General features: G+C 33.0%; 1 long non-coding RNA gene and 1 other non-coding gene across 8 annotated transcripts; both read right to left on the bottom strand.

The window, feature by feature from the left end:
• Positions 1-2,211: 2,211 nt before the first annotated feature.
• Positions 2,212-7,912, bottom strand: LOC111369475. Of its 7 annotated transcripts, none has more exons than XR_002698139.1 (5): positions 7,339-7,912; positions 6,723-6,890; positions 5,555-5,882; positions 5,080-5,402; positions 2,212-2,560 (listed from the first exon to the last, which is right to left on the bottom strand). It is a non-coding gene; the product is annotated as an uncharacterized LOC111369475 (long non-coding RNA). The 7 variants fall into 7 exon arrangements; XR_002698138.1 differs by having other exon boundaries at positions 2,212-2,557; XR_002698142.1 differs by lacking the exon at positions 2,212-2,560 and having other exon boundaries at positions 5,061-5,402; positions 5,555-5,695; positions 5,780-5,882.
• Positions 7,913-15,314: 7,402 nt separating this feature from the next.
• Positions 15,315-15,398, bottom strand: TRNAL-CAA. The gene has a single exon. It is a non-coding gene; the product is annotated as a tRNA-Leu (tRNA).
• Between the last annotated feature and the right edge of the window lie 7,244 nt (positions 15,399-22,642).

Here is a 22,642-nt window from a genome sequence, read left to right as displayed (position 1 = left end):
CATTTTACTCGAGTCGAGCCCGAACCTCGAGTTTCAACTCGGCTCGTTGACACCACTACACAAAGGCGAAGCCAAGTTTTGCTAATATTTTTAGAACATGACCACTAATGGCTAGAGACTTGTTTAGTTTCAAGGCTTTTCCTCCCAACCTCAAGTAGTTTGTGTTGAAAATATATCTTCGCAAGTAGAGAATTGAAGAAGAAACAAAAACAAAACCAAAAAGATCTTCACATTGCATGGCCTTTAACCGCGGCCAATTTTGCCCTATGTGCTGGCCCTTAAAACTATTTTTTTCATTTCACATAATTACTTATTGATTTTGAACACCATACAACAATCCCCTCTGTTCAAAATTTAATGAAACCTCATTCAAAATATACAATACTAATGTATACAAATTAGATATCTTTCAATTTGAAACTATCTATAGTGTAATTCAAACAAAGTAGAGTCGAAATCAAAGGTAGTATTGCAGTTTCGAACCAGTTATTGCTTATGACAATTCCAGTAAGTATACACACATAAGTATCATGTGTTCTTAAGTTTCTCAAACTCGCTAAGTGCTAATACGACATTGCGCTTATCCTTTTCGACATATTTTTTTGAGAGACTCTAACTCTCTATTGAGACTACACCACCTCTAATTTTATCTAGGGTGAAGTTCTTCCAATAGCTTTGCTATTTTTAGAGATACTTGTAGTTCATTGAGAGCTTTAAACTTAGCCCTCACTTCAGTAACAACCAACATTATTTAATTATAAAAGGGTTATTTCAGATTTTATAACGTCGAGACTAATTATATATCGAATGACTTGTTGTTACCCTTTGAACCCGTGAATTACTTGTTAAACAATGACAGGTAGGGTTGCTATCACGGATGTACCTTTTAGTTTGAGAGTTTCAACCTATTCTACTCGAAGTAGACATCATTAAATCTAATGACAGGTAGGATTGCTATCACAGATGGACCTTTTAGTTTGAGAGTTTCAACCCTATTTTACTCAAAGTAGACGTCATTAAATCTCTATTTAAAGGTTTAGTTAAAGAATCAGCTAAATTCTTGATTGACTTAACATAATTCAGGGAAATTTTTCCACTTTTGATTAATTTCCTTATATAGTCATATCTAAGACTCATGTTACTAGACTTTCCGTTGTATATTTCATTGTATGCTTTTGCTAATGTGGCTTGATTATCACACATGATATGTATTAAAGATGTACTCTTTGGTCCCAATGATATCTCATATAGTAGATCCTTTAAACACTCAGATTCTTTCCTGATATCTGATAATGCTACAGATTTGGATTTCATAGTTGAATGTATTATACATGTTTATTTCTTTGATTTTCAAGAAGCAGCTTCTCCTTCGAGCGTAAACACCCTACCTGAAGTAGATTTACTTTCTCCAGTGCTAGACATCCAACTAGCATTTGTAAATCATTCTAATATAGCCGAGAATTTAGTATATTGTAGAACTAAGTTCTTGGTTTTCTTTAAGTATTCAAAAACTCTGTCAACGTCCTTCCAATGTTCATTGCTCGAATTACTATTAAACCTACTATGTTTACTAATTGCAAATGCTATGTCTGCTCTAATGCATTGAATTGCATATGTTAGACTCCCTATAACACTTGCGAACTCCAATTGAGCAACTGCCCTTACATCATTCTTTATTAGTTTAGAACTTGGATCAATAGGGGTACTATATTTCTTTATATTCAAATGCTTGAACTTATTTTATTTATCGCATTCTCAATATAATGCGATTGATTTAAATTATAACCCCTACTATTTTTAGTAATTTTGATACCAAGAATGGTATCCACTTATCCAAGATCCTTCATCTTGAATGTGAAAGATAGAAACATATCCATTTCTTCTATTCCATACAAGTGATTATTTATAATTAACATGTTGTCAACATATAAGTAAATAAATTTTATATAATCATCACATAATTTGGAATACAAATATTTATCTACACTATTATGTTTAAAGCCAAATGATATTATAGTTAAGTCGAACTTTTCATGTCATTTTTTAGGTGTTTGTTTTAAACCGTATAACATTTTTACTAACTTGTATACCTTATGTTCTTTTCGGTCAGTGCAAACCCTTCAGGTTATGTCATATAAACCTCCTCATCAAAATCCGCATTTAAAAATGCATCTTGACATCCAACGAACCTAATAACGACCATAAGTCGAATTATCAAACAATTTTGACAAAATTAACCATACTTCCTATAACCTACAATGACCTAACCATTCGTATGTTACAATAACCTATATAGAAAATTCAAATTGAAATCATAGTAGTCTATCTACCACAAATATAACTCAAATCACCCGTTCGTGTCGAACCCTTTCATTTACCATCAAACTTTGCGATTCCTTTTACTCTGTGGAAAGTCAGGTGCATTGGGAAAAATATTTTCGATGTTCTATTTATACAAAGGGCATCGACGTTTTGTTTGACATTGTCCAAAGTTTTGAGTGTTGCTTTTGCAATCGTGACAAAGTCCATAATTCCTTCCTCTCATTCAAGTCGATAACTACTGAACAAACAAATAAACAAACATGAATGCAATTGAATTACTAAATCCCACATCAATCATTAATAGTGTCCAATTATAGTAAACCCTAAACCTAATCATCTATGTCAAAAACCATTATCCAACCTCAAAATCCATGTCAAAGAACTGACAATAAAAGAAGACATTAAACAATTCCAATTTATAAAGGAAGACATTAAAGAAGAGCTCAATAACTGACATTAACCAATAAAACCAACAATTCTTCTTATAAAACAAGACACTAAACAATTCGACTTTCTCTATCTAAATGGAAAAAAAAAACCATATTCTTCAGTGTGAACACAGAAAAATACAGTAGGAAGATGAAATCTACAAGAAGCAAGTAGATAAACAAAATTTAAATTCATTTCACATAAAAATTCACTATATAACAATATGTACAAACATTAGCACTGGAGATAAAAAATTCACTCTAAAAAATCTATGTACAACACCATAAAAAAAAAAAAAAAAAAAAAACTCTCAAAATTCATGTACAAAACTAGAAAGAAATTTACTTGCATTAGCGCCAAAGATGGAGCAGAGTGCGGCTGTGCGGCATCAAGAATGGAAGTGAGTGCGTTGCTTGGGGACTATTTGTAGGCAAATTGTTCGTGGCGGATGGAGGTGAGTGCTACTGTGAAGGAAGGATGCTTGCATCGTACGCTCTTTGTTGGCTCCGGTTCACGACGACGATGATTGTAGCAGTTTTGAGTTGGGAAGGTTAGGGCAATACAACGGAAGAGTGATTTGGGGGAAATGAGAAAATAAATTTTGTGAGTGGAAAGGCCGAAGAGTGAATTGTGGAGATTGAAATCTGGTTTCAATACTTTTCATTTTCCCAAGATAAATGCCAGGTCATTGTCAAGATAAATGCCACGTTATCAATTTTAAATTCCTGTACCATTTTCTGTAACAAGTTCCTATACCCATAGAAGAACTGTTTTTCACATTTGAATAAATGTTTGTTTTTTAAAGTTTGGTTTTCACATTACCACATCAATACGCTGCAAAGTTAAGATTCCAAATTTGCCAATTATGTGTGTCATACATCATTCAATACGAGGAAACTCCTTACCTTGTCAACTATCCACCCACCACTTAGTATATCTCTATAGAATTTCTTATTATATTTCACTAATTTTAAATAAGCTCTTTGGCAGCATTCAATAAAATAATAAAATTTAACTTACTATTAAGACTGCTATACATAAACAAGCTCAGGCAATTAGAAACTTGTAACTTCGGTTGTGCTCCCCAACATAGGAAGTCATTAGCATTCAAAAAATCAACCACTTAAAATGGGTCAAAGCTATACCCCTCTTCAAAAAAAAAAAATTTCCCCCTTGTAACGCTAAATAACTCCTTCATAGTCCAGTTTTTTTTCACTTATCCATCAAAGTAATACTTATAGTCAGGAATAACTGAAGAGAATAATTGTGATCTCTAAAGTGGCCATGTAGAAAAAATGCAGCATATGTAAATTATTGAATGTGCAATTGCACAACATAATCTATGATGCTCGAACTTGGGCGTGGGTATCGAATACGAGTACATATCTGGGAGTCGGATCCTCCTCATTATAAAAATTAAGATATGAGGATATGGTTAAAAAGAATCCAAATTTTGGATACGAGTACGGGAATACTTCTTACAATTTTTTATTTTTAAAAATGATAGAACAATGCCAAAATAACAAAGAGAAAAATGGTTCCTTTAAAGTAAATAATCACAATATTAAATTTACTTGTAAACATAATTAACTGATATTGGTTGTTAAAAAATGAACTCGTAGTTTATTTTGTTACTCATCCGATAAAATCAATTTAAACAATTGAATTATATTGAAATCAATTTAAATTAAAAATCAAAATAAATTCTTTTCCGAAGAATTAAGAAAAAATTAATTCAATGTCTTATATATTATATAAAAAAAATTATAGAAATAAATTTAAATTTAATACCAAATAAATAATATATCACTAATTCATTTTAAGTATAATATAAAATGTTGTAAAATATAAATTTAAGAAATAAAAAAATTATATAAACTCAATAACTACATTCATTAGACTTCACTAGAGTCCATTGAACACACTCTCATTAACTCTATCCTTTGGACTTCTCAAGAGCCCATTTAACTCCTCTAAAACTCATCATCTTTCTTTGTCTTCCCCAAATTTCTCTCTCTCTACAAATTTTTCAACTGCCGGAGAAGCAATACACCTTCCACCATCTTCTCCCTTTTGTTGCCGTGTATAAGTGTAAAACGAAGGATTCAATCCATATTCCATGTCAGTATCTGTGTCATGTTGTATAGACACGGATGCTTCTCCATTTTTGGAGAGTCCGAGCAACATAGAACGTAATTATTCATTCCTCAGAGGGGCTCTAGCAATAGTTTCTCTATAAGCTTATAACTGTATTTTTTGAATTTACCCAAAATGTTTATACTTAGAATATGAGTAGTTAAAAAGATGGATTATCAAGGAAATGCCAACCTTTGATTTGAAGTTCCACTAAAAGTTTGTTAAGGCCACTAGTATGCACCAACTCCTTGTGCATTAGCATTGTTTCCTAAAAGTAACGAGCAACGAGCTAAGTATATACCAATATACTAAAAAATGTAATTTACAAAGGTGCAAAATATCAATGAAAATATTCCCATTGCATTGCAGGATGATCTGATTTTAAGTCCAAAACAAAATGTGCTTTGCCTTTCTAGCTTGTCCAAACCAGATGCGCCATACTTTAGTGCCCGAAGAGGTTTCACAAGAAATGCAGCAAACGAATTCTCTAGATCATGAATATCGTTGAGCCCATCCTGAGAAAATAAAGATTAAACTGCATTTATTAGATAACTATAAAGGATTGAGGAAAGCGAAAAACAGAGCAAAACAGAAAGGGGAGGAGTCTGAAGGAAAGTACTGAATAACAATAGGAAAATTAGAACTATATATTGAATAGCAACTATACCTCCAGCTATTGTGCAACATTTGAATGAATGCCCTGATCGGTAGGCATTCCCTCTGGAGGAGCATCAGCGTCATCTTGCCCATTCCTATACTTTCAACTCACACTTGAATTTTTTGAATTAGGAAGATCATCATCCTGAATCTGCAGAGAAAACCTCAACTTATTAAAGTGGCGTTCAAATGATGCAATCCATATTACCAACAGATCAATGGACTGATAGCATACAAGAGTAGCTTATTTCTTCAGTTTATCGTGATTGAAATTCGAGGAATTGATTCCTCGAATGTACTCTTGCTGCACATTCTGATCAGCCCAAGATAAGGGCTAACTACGACATTGAAAACACAAGTATTATAATATTGTAAACAAACTATTGAGTCTATGCAACATTGATCTCTTCTGTCTATTACTATACAGTTCAGGAAGAAAAAATTGAATTACATGCATCAATGGGAGAATCTTACTTATCAACGGAGTTAGAAACAATAATACACACACACATATAAAAGTAGTCATTAATATAATATACAATTTAAATTGGCATAAGACGTAGAAAAGAGTATCCCATTCTTTATTGATGTCACTCCCTCATATTCATCCTATATTATATCCTTGAATTTCTTTTCCAATTACATTTCATTTTTGGCTAACGGTTCCAATGATGCTCCTCATTCAACCAACAGATGTTGCCATATAAGTTTCTTGTGCATGAAATAATTACCCGACATCAAACTAATCTATTTCTGATTCCATGAGTTAAATAGATGACAAAATAGTTTACATCTACAAAAAACTGTCTATACGAAATTTAAGAAATAATAACAGCCTAACATTCTTTTGAAGACTTCTCACAAAATCTCACTCCAAAATCTACGTTTATGTATTAATATGTTGAAAATTATTTTACTGACATAATCAGTAAATCCCTCTAATATCCCAAAATTCATTATTTAAAATATGATCCAAGTACAATGAATAAACTCAATTACTGAAGCTCAAACCTAAATTACATATATCCTCATAGGAAATTTGTATAATTGAGGGTTTATATAACTAATTAAGAAACCTTATACGTAGAAATGATAAAGTCAAAGTAGTCTTTTATGTTTTATTTGCAATCAATTAATTGATTAATATAGGAAACATTATTATTCGTGATTAATGGTACCCGAAGACAACTGAAGATGAGAGTCTCGCCCATAATCATCAACATTTTCATCTTTACAAATTGTAATCCTTGGGATCTTTTCAAATGTGTCTCTAGCGAAACCCTTCGCCATATCGTGTCAAAAATATTATGGACCTCTTCAAATCTCATTCTTTCCACAGCTCCCATCTGATTGAAGAAAAAGAAAATCCTTTAGAACAACTAAAGAATTAATTTATGTAATCCCCATATTTTGTCAATCAAATAGAATCACACTTCACTTTGCACAACACAGAGCATATTCTTTTTCCCCCTCTTTAAGCCCGTAAACTATGATTCTTAGAAGAAATTAGAAACCCAATTTTTAATTCATAATTTCGTATTCCTAAGACCCAAACTAAATCTCAAATTCAGCAAAAGGAGCACAGTCAAATCAAGCTTCCAATTCAACCGTTCCCAATAAAGGGTAATCTAAATTAAACCATATCCAATCAAGAAACTGAACAAGTCCAGAGAAATCCAAAATCAGCGTAGCAGTTGAAAAAGCAGAAACATAGTAATACTTCACTAAAAAACTTATAGCCTAAACTAACGAAATCGTAGATATGAAAAAATAGAGAGCAAATGAGAAGCTGACCTCGAGAAAAAGAAGGCTTGAAAAGTACGAACACTCCGAAAGACGCCGGTTCGGTCCAAATCTCTCCATCCCTTGAAGCCTTATTCTAAGGGTTTGTTTGGCTATACACTTCAGGCAAAATACATTTGAACGAGAAAAGAAGATTCAAATTTTTTACACAAGCGCACCAAGAATCAACTATAAGAACTAATTAGTTCGAAAAAAATCACCCGACAGCAAAAGGCACCAGTCGTCGATTCCACCAATCAGCTGTCTATACAGAATCTCTCCCCAATCAACCTCCACCTCTCGAAGGTCGAAGGTTGAAGATTGTTCGCCACTCACAAGTCCAAGCTCGAAGTTGAAATCAACATTTTCTTTCGTTGGATTATGCATATTTGAAGGAAGAAGATCGACCAGCCACAACATCAACTTTATCTCTGCATTATCGTTCTATTCGTCGATTTTCAGATTTGAGGATCTTCTGATTTTTAGGAGTGACTTAGGGTTTCATTTAATTGTTGAGAGAAGAGAGCGCCTTTCACTTGAACTGTAGAAGAACTAGTTGTGGAAGGACCTGAGGATCCAAAGACCCTCTTTGGAGGGAGACTTGAGTGAAATAATCAATATTAATCATATATTTGATGGATGTCACAATTTTTTAATTATACATTTCAAGTATTTTTATCAAAATCTATTAAAAAATTAATTTTAATCTCTACCAAATAACTTATAAACCTGAACAAAAATAGTAAAAGATATGCTTGTAAGCCTCTGTTTGATGATCATTATTTTTTAAATTGATTTTTTGAATAATGATTTTTTAAAGAACGTGTGACTAAAAAAAATTGAGTTTACTTGGAAAATATTTTGAGAGAATTTACAAAAATGTTCAATTTCATACTTGTCAATTGAAAGGTGTCTAATTTTGATAACTCTTGCAAAAATGATTAAATTTGGTACCAAGTTGTCTATTATATTCTTAATAAAAATGAAACAATTTTTTTCAATTTATCATGAATTTCAAGAAGAACAAGTAGCTTCTATGAGAAGTTGCATTAATGCTAGCTAATACCTAATGGATTAATTTGCATTCATTATCTATCAGGAATTGGTCAATGATTTTTGGGGGGAAAAGAAGAAGAGGTAGAAAAGTCATTAAAACCACGTTTGAATGGAGTTTTTTTGTGGAAATATTGTTTTAGCTGATAAGTGATAAGTTGTGTTTAATAGTTACTGTTCTTGACATTTCATGATATTCTCGACATTATAAAAGTTGTTATTGACATTTGGACCCCATTTATCTTTACTTGATACTTCATTTGTCTAGAATGAGATCTCATTCTAGACATAGAGTTCTCTACATTCTATAAAGTTCTTGATATTTTAAGCATGGTTCTCAATATTTCATAAATATTTTATTTACCAATTTATAAGGAGAAGTGAGCATTTAATGCATAATAGACACTGTATTTTTAAAATAAGCAATATAGGTTATGTGTCAAGTTATTATTGGCCCATACAATTTTTAATCATATGAATGATTTTGTCCTCATGGAATTTAAAATTGATAATGAGGGCATTTTGGTCTAAATAATAATAAAATGGACATTGAACAAATTTTGGACATTTTTGCAAATGACTACTTGTGTTGAGCCCTATTTTGGAAGGGAAAATGTATTTTTGAATAGTGTATTGATGGGAAATGTGTGTTTTAAAAATAAGAATTTTTTTTGAATTTACGTATAATATTATTTTATTGAAAATATATAATTGAAATAATGTCAAAACATTGTAGGATAATGCATTTTTTCCCCAAAGAATGGGTCTCAAACAAGGTTATGTAAAAGTGGAACTTTTTTTATTTTGGTAATTTTGTCTATATTTTATTGTGTAAATATGTAATTGAAAATAAGTATGAGCTTTAAAATTATGATCGTAAAACAAAGGCTAAATAAAAATCAAAGAATAACATCTAATAATATAAATGATAATTTTCTACTCGATATGCAGCACATTACCTGTGAATAGACAGATTCCATCCTTAGTATTTGTTAATGAGAAAATGGATGAAGGTATTAATAAATAGATGCCAAAAATAAAAGGAAAATAAAAGAGTGCATTCCATTTACAGTCTTCGTACTTTGATCCAATTGTCAATTGGGTGACTATACTTCAATTCCTGTCAATTGAGTCAATCTTACAAGGTCTCAAGGATACTATCAAACTCAATAATTTAAAGGTGAGGTTTATTTGATTTTAACTTTATGACGTAAATATAAATCGTTGACTTCGAAGCATCTTGACAGCCACGTAGAGTGGGCACTTGTTTTTGTCATCAACCATCATTAATAAATGGTATAAAGGGACATTCTGTGAACTTAAATTAAAGTTTAATGATTCAATTGATAGGAATTGAAGTAAAGTGTCACATTGACAATTGGATCAAAGTATGGTGATCGGAATGAAACTAACCCAAAAAGAAAATAAACAAGAAGATGTAAAAAAAAATTAATTCATAGTGGCATTGAGCTATCACATACTTTTGATATGAAATTCATATTTATGTATTCTAGTTGGGAAGGTACTGCTAATGATTCGCGAGTATTCGTTAACGCAGTCACAAGAAGCTCGAACAACTTTTCCAATGCCACGAGGAGGTATATTCGTATACTTACCATAATTATTGCAAATATATTTACAGTGTCACACTATACAAGCCTTTTTTTATTTTGCAGATCAATTTTACATTGTTGATTCTAGATATCCAAACATGCCAGGATTTCTTACCCCTTATCAAGGTCAAAGATATCATTTGTTTGATTATGTTGGACGGGAAAGACTACGTGGGAAGGAAGAACTGTTCAACTATAGACACTCCTCATGTCGTAACATTATTGAACGTTGCAGTGGAGTTTTAAAGGCAGGATTTCCTATTTTGAAGGTGATTACCAATTATTCATTTAGTAGGCAAAGACAAATCTCTACTGCATGTTGTGCAATAAACAACTTTATTCGTCAGGAGCGCGCTTTAAATAAGTTTTTCGTAGAGTATTCAGAGGAGAATATGGTGTTTCAAGACATGCCAGAGTTAAGTCAAGATCAAGAAGTAATACATTTTGATGCCAGTCAAACAGCTCAAATAGGACTAGTGAGGGATCAAATTGCTAGACAAATGTGAAATGACTAGTCAAGACATCATACATGATTTTGTGGATGTACTTTATATTTTGTTTAGTGTCTGTCTATTTTGCCATGACACGTAAACCGTTAATGGTATCTATTGGACTGTATTGCCAAAAAATATTTCAATATTCACCAACTTTAAAATTTATATGTTATTTAATAATAGTAAACTATTAAATTTTATTGAATAATCATATTTCTTGAATAAAATATTTTTAACAAAATTTCAAAATTTTAAAGTAAATGCGTTTTTCAATTTTATGTTTTGAAAAACAGTTTTTCAGAATAACAAAGAGAACGTATTTTCAGCAATTTTAAAACAGACACTCAAAACACAAAACTCAAAATGAATTCAAAACTACAAAACTGAAATACGAAGAGAACAGTCTCTAAAATTCTCAAACAGGTTCATTGACCAATAAAATTGATAGGGTTTTAAAAATGCTTACATGTCACAATAAATAAAAGAAAAAGAAAACTTTTTCTCTATGAAAATGAGGGGAACATTAAATGCCAAAAAGACAGCACGTGAGGGATCTAAGCTGTGGCTAGAAATGTAATGGAGAACTAAGCTCCCGGCAGTAGCTAACCATTTTTCCCAAATCGAGCTTGTCCGGCAAAATTGCTTCCTTACGAAAACTAAGCTCCCGGCACTGACCTCGTTGCGAATTTGGGGCTAGTTCCTGGCAACAGTAGGCTGCCAGGTGTACATGTCGGATAAACTTTCACGAACCCGAGCTCCAGTCAAAAGTAATCTGTCGGAAGATCTCCATTTTTGTGAAGACGAGTTTTTAGCAACATTTCACGTTATCCATCTTGTGAGCTAAACCCTTCTGTAAGTTTCTTTGTTTGGGAGAGAGCTTTTTTCAAAGACATGTAATTTAAAAGCCCTTCAAGGTTTGGCAAAATTCATCTTCTCCATGATATTTGGCAAAATAAATATGTGATGATTATTCGCAATTAGTATTTATGCATTGCAATTGTTCGATGGATTGGAAAAAAAATATGGCCCTGAAAACAAATTATTACAAAAAATATTTATGCACTCCATGATAACTATGTGACTTTTTTTTTTGTTGAATGTGAGAAATTAATATTTATGAACTGCAATAATTTAGTTAAAAATTTGAGTGAAGTAACTTCTTATGTACTTATCTTAGTGTTATTATGGATTCCTGAATGTAAGTATTTAAGTTGTTGCAGCAAAAAAATCTATGAACGAAGTGCAAACTGAGTGTGATGATGTTGTGGAAACATCTAATGATGAGAATGTTGCGGACTTCGTTCACATATTGGAAGATGAAACCTCAATTGGAGATGGTATGATCGTGCCAAAGGTAGGAATGCAATTTAAAGAGTTATAAGAAATGTTTGACATATACAAAAAATATGATTATGTTGTCGAATTTTCGGTAAAGAAAAGGAATTCAAAAAAGGGGGATGACAGAGAGTTAGGGTAGGTGACCTTGACTTGTAGTCGTGAAGGCCAAAGATTCGATAATACTAGTGGTTCTTTCAAGTCGCAACCGACAATTCAGATGGGTTGGAAAGCCAGAATCTATGCATCGTCAGATATTTATGAAGCTTGGAGAATTAACAAGATCTTCCTCGAGCACAATCATGAAACCAGTCCATCAAAATCTAGGTTATATCACTGTAACCGAGAATTGAGTTCATACGTGAAACGTAAGCTTGAAGTTAATGATTTGGTAGAAATTCCGTTTCACAAAAGTTTCAATTTTGCAGTTGTAGAGGCTGGTGGTCATGAGAACATGAGTTACATCAGAATTATGTCAAACAAATGAGACGATTAAGGCTTGGCGAAGGAGATGCCGTAGATATACAATCATACTTCTCAAAAATGCAAGCACAATGCTCAGGGTTTTACTTTAGCATGGATTTAGATGATGAATCATGGCTAAAGAATGTATTTTGGGCGGACTATCACTGTAGGCAAGCGTATAAAGAGTTTGACGATATTGTCACGTTTGATACCACTCACCTCACAAACAAGTATGACATGCCTTTATGACATGCCTTTTGCCCTGTTTGTCGGTGTCAATCATCACGGGCAGTCAACACTATTAGGTTGGGGTTTGCCATCGAACGAAGACACAAAAACTTTTGTCTGGTTGTTCGAAACATGGCTTCAGTGTATACATGGTCACGCACCGCATGGAATAATTACCGATCAAGATAGGACCATGCAAAATGCAATTCAGATCATTTTTCCAAACACAAGACATAGATGGTGTTACCTTGAAAGTGACAAGGTGAATGAGAAATGAGCTCATCATTTTTAGAGAACAAAAATGTAATTGAAGGAGCTTATCGTTAATAATGGATACAAACAATTCCATTGATATTTGTTCCATTAGAACGTGTCTACAATTATAGCATGTTATTTGAATGTCTTCAAAGTTTACATGTATTTTTTTTTTTTGTATGTATGTATGTATCAGATACCCATTAATTAGGGAGATCTGTTTTTTTCCCTTGTAGGGCTTTCACTCAAATTCCAAGGGATGCCAGCCCTTTATTTTGCATTGTAGATTGATTCGCAATTTTGTCATGGAATGGAAGTAGTTTTGTACTCTAGTTTCATGTCCACACATCATGGTGTTATAGGACACAACAATTTTGTACTCTAGTTGTTGGCATACTTGAGATTTTGGAAGATTTAGTCGTTCTTGTTTTGAACATGATTATAGCATGCAAAAACTGCTGAAAATTTTGGAGTTGTTTCCTGAATATAACTATGCATGCTCAATTCCATTTACCGAAATTTCTGCTCTTTGGTTGTTACTATGATATTTCCTCAAGTGTTGAACTTAGATTCGATGATAATGATCATTTTTTCTTGATTTACAATTTGTTTTGTAGTTGTATGTGCAGAGTTGATGTCTCTCGTGATATCAATATTTTTACTTGAGAAGAAATGAGAATTTGTGCAGTGGCGATCAAAGTTGTTTTTATTCACATTTCTTGCTGAGATATTGTATGGAGAACCATTTTAATAAAACACCAGCTTCTTCTGGTTCAGAGAAGTGTTCAAAAAATGGCAAAAACAATGGGAGGGAACTACTCTACTTCCATTTTTATGTGTTCTAATGAACAAGAAAATTGCCCTAATCTTAGTGCCGCATGGCCTTAAACTCAAGTAATTTAGCTTGGCCCAATAGAAGTGCTGAAATAGACAATATAATAGCAACCACTGGTATAAACCGAATGCAAATGAGAGAGTAGTAACAACCAGCATTTCTCTATGATTATTATCAGACCACCATAAATTGAAAACCATCATTCACGAACTACATCCACATAAAGTTGTGCATAATAACATACTAATATACAAAAGTTATGTCACACCCCAAGAACTAAGATTTATCAAACAATTAGATTGACCCCTTCCCTTTTGCATCTGCCTCCACACTACCATTTCCCTTGCAAATTATCACGTTCACTGAAATCTTTAGGTATTCTTCATCAGTGAGGCGAACTCTTTGATGGAACGTATGTGACATTTCTTCAACAACTTTATTCGTCGCATGGTTAATTGAAGAAGCGGTGTCACCACATAAATGACCACTTGATTGTTCTTTCACAACCCAGTCCCAAAACCCACATTTTTCACTGCAACAAAAAAATAGTTGCCTTTTATTCACTGTTTCCTTCTCCACTACAAAACACTTCTCGAATCCATTTTTGCACTTTAGGCATTGGCCTTTTTGTGGGCAACCAGAGAAGAAGTGATCTTTAGCTCAGCAATTATGACATATCCCAATATTCCTCCCTCCCGTTCTACAATGAAAACAAACGATAGAACACAGTTAAGTTAAGTAACTGCAATGTTCAAATTAATTTGGAGGACAAGAATAATCCCAGTACCTAGAATGACATAAACAAGACAAGAACAATCCCACACAATTTCAGTCCCACACCGGCTAACTGCTTAGAATGACATAAAGAAGACAAGAACAAAATAGATCAAAAAGCATAATTTGGAAGCAAAAACCAAGATCGAAAAAATTAAACAAATATACTACTGCCTAAAAATAGCACAATTCAAATTTCAATTGATAAGTACAAAATTTGATCAACCCTTCGGTAGTATTGAGATTAAAACATAAAACATAGCAAACCTTAAATCCCAGTGCATACAAGTATCTCATTAAATTTGAAATGCAATTTTATAACTGAAATAGCTCATTCGAGGGAGACCATTACTGAACCTTGTATTTATACACATAATTGGGAGGCTTTTAACTTATTGGAGCCTAAGTATCTGACACAATCAAATATAATAATATTGATATAATCTATTGTTGAAGTTAACCATAGCATAAACTTCTTTGAATATGCAGTAAACAATAGCAAAAATTGTTCAACTCCTCATTAGTATTGAGATTAAAAGACAATACATAGCAATGCTTAAACCCCAGTGTATATAGTTACCTCGCTTCCAATATATCAACAGGAGAAACTTGGATAGATGTGCTCCCGAAGTGGCGACAATCTTCGTTCGAAGCACTGTCAGAAAACGTGAAGCAGGAGGCAGCCAAACCTACGATACACCCTGTCGGATCGTCGACAGTACTATTGTCTAAGGCGATGTTGGAGATGGTAAGGCGTGTGGGAGGGTTTTCGATTTTGTGGGATCGGGCTTGGGAGAATGAATTTGGGGGGTTTTTGATTTGGGAGAGTGAGTGTACGTGTGGGATTTTAAGTTTATATATATATATATATATATATATATATATATATATGTCAATGGGTCTTGTTTGTGTAGCGGAATCGAATCGAAAAACATGTGTCAGAAGTGGGATTTGAACCCACGCCCTCTCACGAGGACCAGAACTTGAGTCTACCACCTTAGACCACTCGGCCATCCTGACAGTTATTAAAATCAATCGAAAAATAAAAATTTGTTATAATTTTAATTGTCTTTTATTTTTAATCTTTTTGTCGCACAACTTAATGAAAAAAATATTATTTTTATACTAAAGAGTGATGTTCTATGGAGTCTCTGCTGTCTCTATCAGCCAAAAATAAACAACTCCGTAATATCTCATAGCAATTGTAAAAGGTTTCAACAATTAAGCTCAATAGGCAGAGTTTTTGAAACATGAAAAATTTGTTTCTAAGCTTAAAAATTTACAATTGAACATATTTAAATAATTTTTTAGAAGCTTTTAAATGAAATCAACCTAATATAACTTTCTCTAAAAATTCTTCTATAAGAAATATAAGAAAAAGCAAAAACACTACCAAATGTGCCCTTAATCAAATTTATGCCAATTGCAAATTCATAGGATATAATTCAGTCATTAACACAACAATGAGAAAAAGCTTCAACCAACCAACCCTTTCTGAATTTCCTACGTCCTGCTACTGAAAAGAGAACAAAGAAACGCATTGGTTACATGCTGGGTTAAATCAAGCCTACTAAAGATACATTGTCACAATGAACTATTAACTGTCGCCTCTTGTTCAAAATATAGCAAAACATATAGAGACCAGGCAAAAACCATTTTTAGTTCTTTAGAGAAACTAACATTAAGGGTCCATTTGATTGCAAAGATGAAATTTGGGTGAAAAGAAAACGAATTCTAAGGAATTGAATTGCCTAGAAATTGTTTTCCTGGGAATTGTCAATTATTGTGTTTGATTGGTATAACTTTTCACGTGAAAAATGTTGAAATAAAAGTATTTTTTTAGTGTTCGTTTGACTTTGTTTTATATGAAAATTGTCAATTAGAGGGATATAATTTACCAGTATTGAGATAAATTTGTTTTTATTGCCCAAAAAAATCATCTATCTTTTTATGTTCATTTGGCTTTATTTTACAGAAATATTGTCGATTAAAGGAAAATATTTTTTTTACAATTAGGTATATAATTTGTTTTCATTACCAAATAATAATAATAATAATAAATAAAAACGTCAACAATACCAAGAAAACCAAGAAAAATCCAATTTCCAAGAAAAGCAAGAACCCAAATTCCAAGGAGAAAAAAAGCTATCAAACACCATAAAATGGGTAGAACATGGAATTTGGCCCTATCAAACGTGGCCTAACTTCTTTACAATTTAGGTACAGTACAAAATTCAAAAATTTGCAATAGTGGCTCTATTGGCAGTTTGCTTCGTATCATTCTTGCAGTGGACAAAAAATTCTTTTAGCAGCCAGAATCAGTCCCTAATAGTGGTAGTAACAACCATGACTGAATTCCCAGAGACTCTTTTGTTGGAGAAAATTCACCGAATTGGAGTAGAGATCACAAAATATGAACCGAAAATGCCAATAACAAGATAATCACGAACTTGTATCAATGAATGACTTGAACAGGATATTGTTGTTCTCAAACGATATTTTTCCCTTTTCCTATGAATTTAAAATGCTTCGAAGGTTGTTGAAAAATGGTTTGCAAGATTATAACAAGCCTTGCAAGGATTTAAGCACCAAAGCACAAGTGTAAATCCTAGAGAACTTGAAGAACCTAAAGGATGAATATGAATATGGCTTTTAAAGACTTTGACCTTTGATTTTTAAAGTAATATGGAACCTTGATGTTTTTGTGATGATTTTGGCTTCAATATGGATCCAATATATATAGGCATACACCACATTCACGAAATGGTACCAAACTTTAAGTCAAAAGTTACAAAATTTGAATCTACAACGGGAGAAAATGGCCTTCAACGGCCAAATAATTGTACCATGCGATCGCATGGTACAAACACATGCGATTGCATGGTTTGCCCGTGCCGAGACCATTTGGTCTCAGCATAAGGCCATGCGATTGAATGGACCAAAATTTTTTTTAATTGTTGTTGGTTTTGAACAACGTAATCACAGCAATCCCCCACTTGTTCAAAATTAACAAGTCTCATATTCAGAGTATACGATACACATGCAAAAGGATTGTATATCTTTTAATTTGAATCTGACCATAGTATCATTCAAACAAAGTTGGAATCAAAGGTAGCGTGTGGCTTTGAACAAGTTATTCCATGACAATACCGGTAAGAACACACACACGAGTACCATGTGTTCTCAAGTTCTTCATAATTTGCTTAGCGCTTTTATGACCTTGTGCTTATCCTTTTTAACAATCTTTTAAGAGAGAAACTCCAACTCTCTATTAAGGCGGCACCACCTTGAAGATTATTCAGGTGAAGTTCTTCCAGTGCCTTTTTTTACCTTTAGAGGTACTTGTGTTTTAGCACTGAACTTCATTAAGAGCTTAAAGCTTATCCCTCATTTCAATAACAACCAGCATTAATTTAATTAGAATAGGATTATTGCGGATTTTTTAATAATGCTGCAACTATCCACATATCGAATGAGTTGTTGTTCCCCTTTGAACCCGTAAATTACCTTTTAAGTAATGACAAGTAGGGTTGTTGTCATTGGTGAACATTTTTAGTTAAAGAGTTTTAACCCCATCCTACTCGAAGTAGATGCTACTAAATTTCTGTTTAGAGGTTTAGTCAAAAGATCCGTCAAATTCTCAATTGACCTTACATAATTTAGGAAAATTATCCCATCCTTGATTAACTTCCTTATATAGTTATGTCTAAGACTCATGTGTCTAGACTTTCTGTTGTATACCTCATTATATGCTTTTGCTAATGTGGCTTAACTATCACACATGATAGGTATTGAAGAAATATTTTTCGATCCCAAAGGTATCTCATAAAGGAGATTCTTAAGCCACTCAACCTCTTTCCCGGTATCCGATAGGGCTACAAATTCAGATTCCATGGTTGAGTGTGTTATGCATATTTGTTTCTTTGATTTTCAAGAAACAACACCTTCTCCAAGAGAAAACACTCAACTCGTAGTGGATTTACGCGCACCCGCGCTAGATATCCAACTAGCGTCGGTAAATCCTTCCAATACCGTCGAGATTTTAGTATATTGCATGCCCAGATTCTTAGTTTTCTTTAAGTATCCAATGGACTTCCAATGATTATTACTCGGATTGCTAGTAAACCTGCTAAGTTTACTTATGGCGTAGGCTGTGTCTTGTCTTGTGCATTGAACTGTATACATAAGACTTTCGATTGCACTAATATATTCCAATTAAGCAATCACCCTTCCATCATTCTTAACAAGTTTTGAACTTGGATCAACCGAGGTACTATATTCTTTTATGTTCAAGTATTTGAACTTGTTTATCATATCCTCAATATAATGTGATTGACTTAGACGATAACCCCCACTAGTCTTTGTGACTTTGATACCTAGAATGGTATCCACTTGATCAAGATCCTTCATTTTGAATGTGGAAGATAGAAACTTCTTTGTTTCTTCTATACCGTTCATGTGATCACTCATAATTAACATGTCGTCAACGTATAAACATATAAATGTCACATAATCATGATACACTTTAGAATATAAACATCTATCTGCACTATTATGTTTAAATTCGAATGATGTTATAGCTAAGTCAAACTTCTCATGCTATTTCTTAGGTGCCTACTTTAAATCATATAAAGATTTTATTAACTTACATACCATATGTTCATTTTCAGGTAGAACGAACCCTTCGGGTTGCTTTATATAGACCTCCCCATCGAGATCCCCATTTAAGAATGCCATCTTGACATCCATGTGATGAATATGCAAGTCATATATTGAAGCCAATGCGAATAATATCCTAATCGATGTTCAAGTTTTATTAGACATTATCGAATCCATTTCATCTTTAATTGCATATTTCCAAAAAATGCTATCACGAGGAGCCATAGTTTCTTTATAGTTTTTAGGGTCGGTTTCCACTTGTAGAAAAAAAAGGAATTGTTCTTACAACATTCAACTCATTTCCTTCTACAAAGTCAAATGAGATAAGTTGAGAATCAATTTCATCCGATCCCAAAACTTCTCAACTCGAGTTTTCTTGCTTCTTCGTGGTTCACAAGACTCACCAACATTATAAGACATTTCATCACGTGTTCTACTTGAGCTAGGGATGTTTTCAATATTTTCCTTTAATTCATTATCTGATGATAACAAATCTTTAAAGAACTCTATATCACTTGATTCAATAATCACATTGGTCTCCAAGTTTAGCAATCTATAAGATTTGCTATTATTAGCATATCCAACAAAAGCACATTTAATGCCTCTTGAACCTAATTTGGTCCTATTAGGATTTGTATTCTTGCAATAAGCAAGACATCCCCATACTTTGAAGTATTCAATGTTTGGTTTTCTTCCTTTTCACAATTCATAAGGAGAAATCTTTGTATGTTTAGGAGGAATTCTATTAAGTATCCTACATACACTTAATAAAACTTCACCCCATAAGTTAAACAGCAACTTAGCATATATAAGCATGACATTAATCATTTCTAATAAAGTCTTATTCTTCCTTTTAGCCAAACCGTTTTGTACGGGTGTCCTAGGTGCAAAACATTGATGAATTATGCCATGCTGTTCACAATATAAATTAAATTCATTAAAAAAGCATTCAACACCTCTATCACTTCTTATGGTCTTTATTTTCTTATTTAAGTGATTTTCAACTTCATTCTTATAAGTTTTAAACAAATCAAATGCAACATATTTATATTTCATCAAATAAACATAGGTATATCTTGAGCAATCATCAATAAATGTTATGAAATATCTATTTCCACCTCTTGTTCGCATGTCATTCAATTCACATATATCGGAATGAATTAATTCTAATATGCTAGAAGTCCTCTTAACGCTTTGATAAGGATTTTTAACCATTTTTACTTCTATACATGTTTTGCATTTAATGGCATCATTTTCATCATATGAAATTAAGTCACAATTTCTCATGCGTTTCATGGTACTTTTACCTATGTGACCTAATCTAGCATACCATAAAGAAAATAAATCAATAATGTAAACAAAATCAACTTTATTTATTCCATTGTCAATAGTACAAAGTTTGACCATTCCTTCACATGAATAACCCTTTCCAACAAATTTCTCATTAAGTGATAATACAAGTTTATTGGACTCAAAGATACTTTTAATGCCTGATTTTCCCAAAAGATTTCCACTCACTAAGTTCATATTCATATCCGGAACATGTAGTACATTTGTGAGAGTAACATTTTTCCCAGAAGTGAAGATGATTTCTACAATTCCTTTTTCAATTACTTTGGACCGCACCTCGTTACCTATTTAGATCTTTTGGTCTCCATCCACTTCATTTATGTTTTGAACAAAGATTTGTCATATGATTCATGCACTGTGGCACAAATATCATACCACCAGCCGAGAATCTTTCCCTTCATTGCATTTATTTCGCTCACGGTGGCCACAATTTTGTCTTGTTGGATGAAATTCACTTTACCCTCGGAGTTGTTGTGTTTTCGGTGTCTATAATCTTTTGTGTAGTGTCCAAATTTCCCACAAACAAAGCATCCTCTTTTAGTCTTCTTCTTGAACTTATTAAGGTTCTTCGAAGGCTTCCTTTTGTTGGATTTTGTTGGCGGTTTGGAAGTTCCATATTTGTCTACATATGCTTTCTCGATCAAAATCCGATCTCTTAGAGCTCGAAAAAACTACGGGCCATTGCAAGATCATCTACTGAAGCAGAGTATAGAGCTCTTGCAACTGCAACATCAACATCAAAAACCATTTGGTTATTGTCGCTATTTCAGGAACTCGGCTTAAACATTTCTTCTTACCAAAATTGCTTTGTGATAAATTGGCATAACACAACTTAGCCTTAACCCTATTCAACATTCTTGGATGATGCATATTCAAATAAACCTGTATTTTGTTAGAGATATAGTTCAAAAAAGAATGCTGAAAATTCATTGTGTGAATACGCAAGATCAGCTTGTAGATCTTCTCACGAAGCCATTGTCAAGGCAACAAATGGACCAACTAAGAACCAAGATTGGACTTGTGGATGACAACCCTATGTTACAGGGGCATATCAGAGATCATGCCACAAATCAAGCAACAGATCACAACAAAAATAATTAGGCGAGATTCAAGGGTGTAACAACTAATCAATCACATGAATCAAGCCCTGCATCAGTCACCAGTCTCATGGCCACAATTCTAGCTAGCTTCTCTTGAACAATATTGTCTTCCTTGAATAGTTTTGCAATCTTAATATATATAGAGCATTTGATTCTTCTGTAAAAAAAATCACTGATGTATTGTAATTCATTTTATCAATATACAATCAAGATTAAAGTTCCATCACACCTGACTTTCAACAAGTTGGCAGTTAAAATATAATGCATCCAGGTGGACGAAACAAGCTACCTTGAAGACCTGGAATTCAAGCATTGACCGTAGAATAGACAGGTAAGTTGCGTTGAAAACCATGCCGGACAAAGCATGCCTCATTTGTTGTTACCATAATTCAAGCAGTTGGACAAGCAGGCTGCTTGAAAACCTTAATTAATGTAGTAAATCTTTAATGGCTAACAAATTTAGCCATTGAACTAAAAACCCAAGCCGTTGGACGGCAATCTGGTAGCTAACAGAGTTAATAACCCAAATGGTCATTGGACTTTGCAAAAAGTTTTCACTGAGTTACTGAACTTTAAAAAATCACCCAAGTTATCACTGAACTTTATAAAAGGTTTTCATAGCGTCACTGAACTTTGAAAAAGGTTTCCTGGAAAAGTTTTTGCAACGTCCAGTGACCCCGTAGAAATCTTTTGACAAGTGTAGTAATGAATGGAGTGATTTTTTAAGTTCGTGACCCCTTGTAAACCTTTTACAAAGTTCATAATGATTTAGGTGATTTTTAAAATTTAGTGACCCAGTAAAAACTTTTTGTCTAGAAAGTTTTTATAAAGTTCAATGACCCCATAGAAATCTTTTAACAAGTTTAGTGATGAATGGAGTGATTTTTGAAGTTCAATGACTCTGTGTAAACCTTTACAAAATTCAGTGATAACTTAAATGATTTTTAAAATTCACTGACCCAGTGAAAACTTTTTGTAAAGTTCAGTGACCATTTTGATTATTAAGCCCTAGCTAACAATATGAATTTAGTAGATTGGTTGCACATGGGACTAAATCACTGCCTAATCAAGCTAGAGTTTGAATTTTGACTAAAAATGTTCAAAAAAATTTAGATTTTGAATTTTATGCCAAAACGGGAAAATATATTACTTCAA

Source organism: Olea europaea, chromosome 20 (genome assembly GCF_002742605.1).
Source record: "Olea europaea var. sylvestris chromosome 20, O_europaea_v1, whole genome shotgun sequence".
In the NCBI taxonomy this organism is placed as follows: Eukaryota; Viridiplantae; Streptophyta; class Magnoliopsida; order Lamiales; family Oleaceae; genus Olea; species Olea europaea.
Note: the sequence above shows the minus strand (reverse complement) of the source record. Positions and strands in the feature narration are given on the sequence as shown.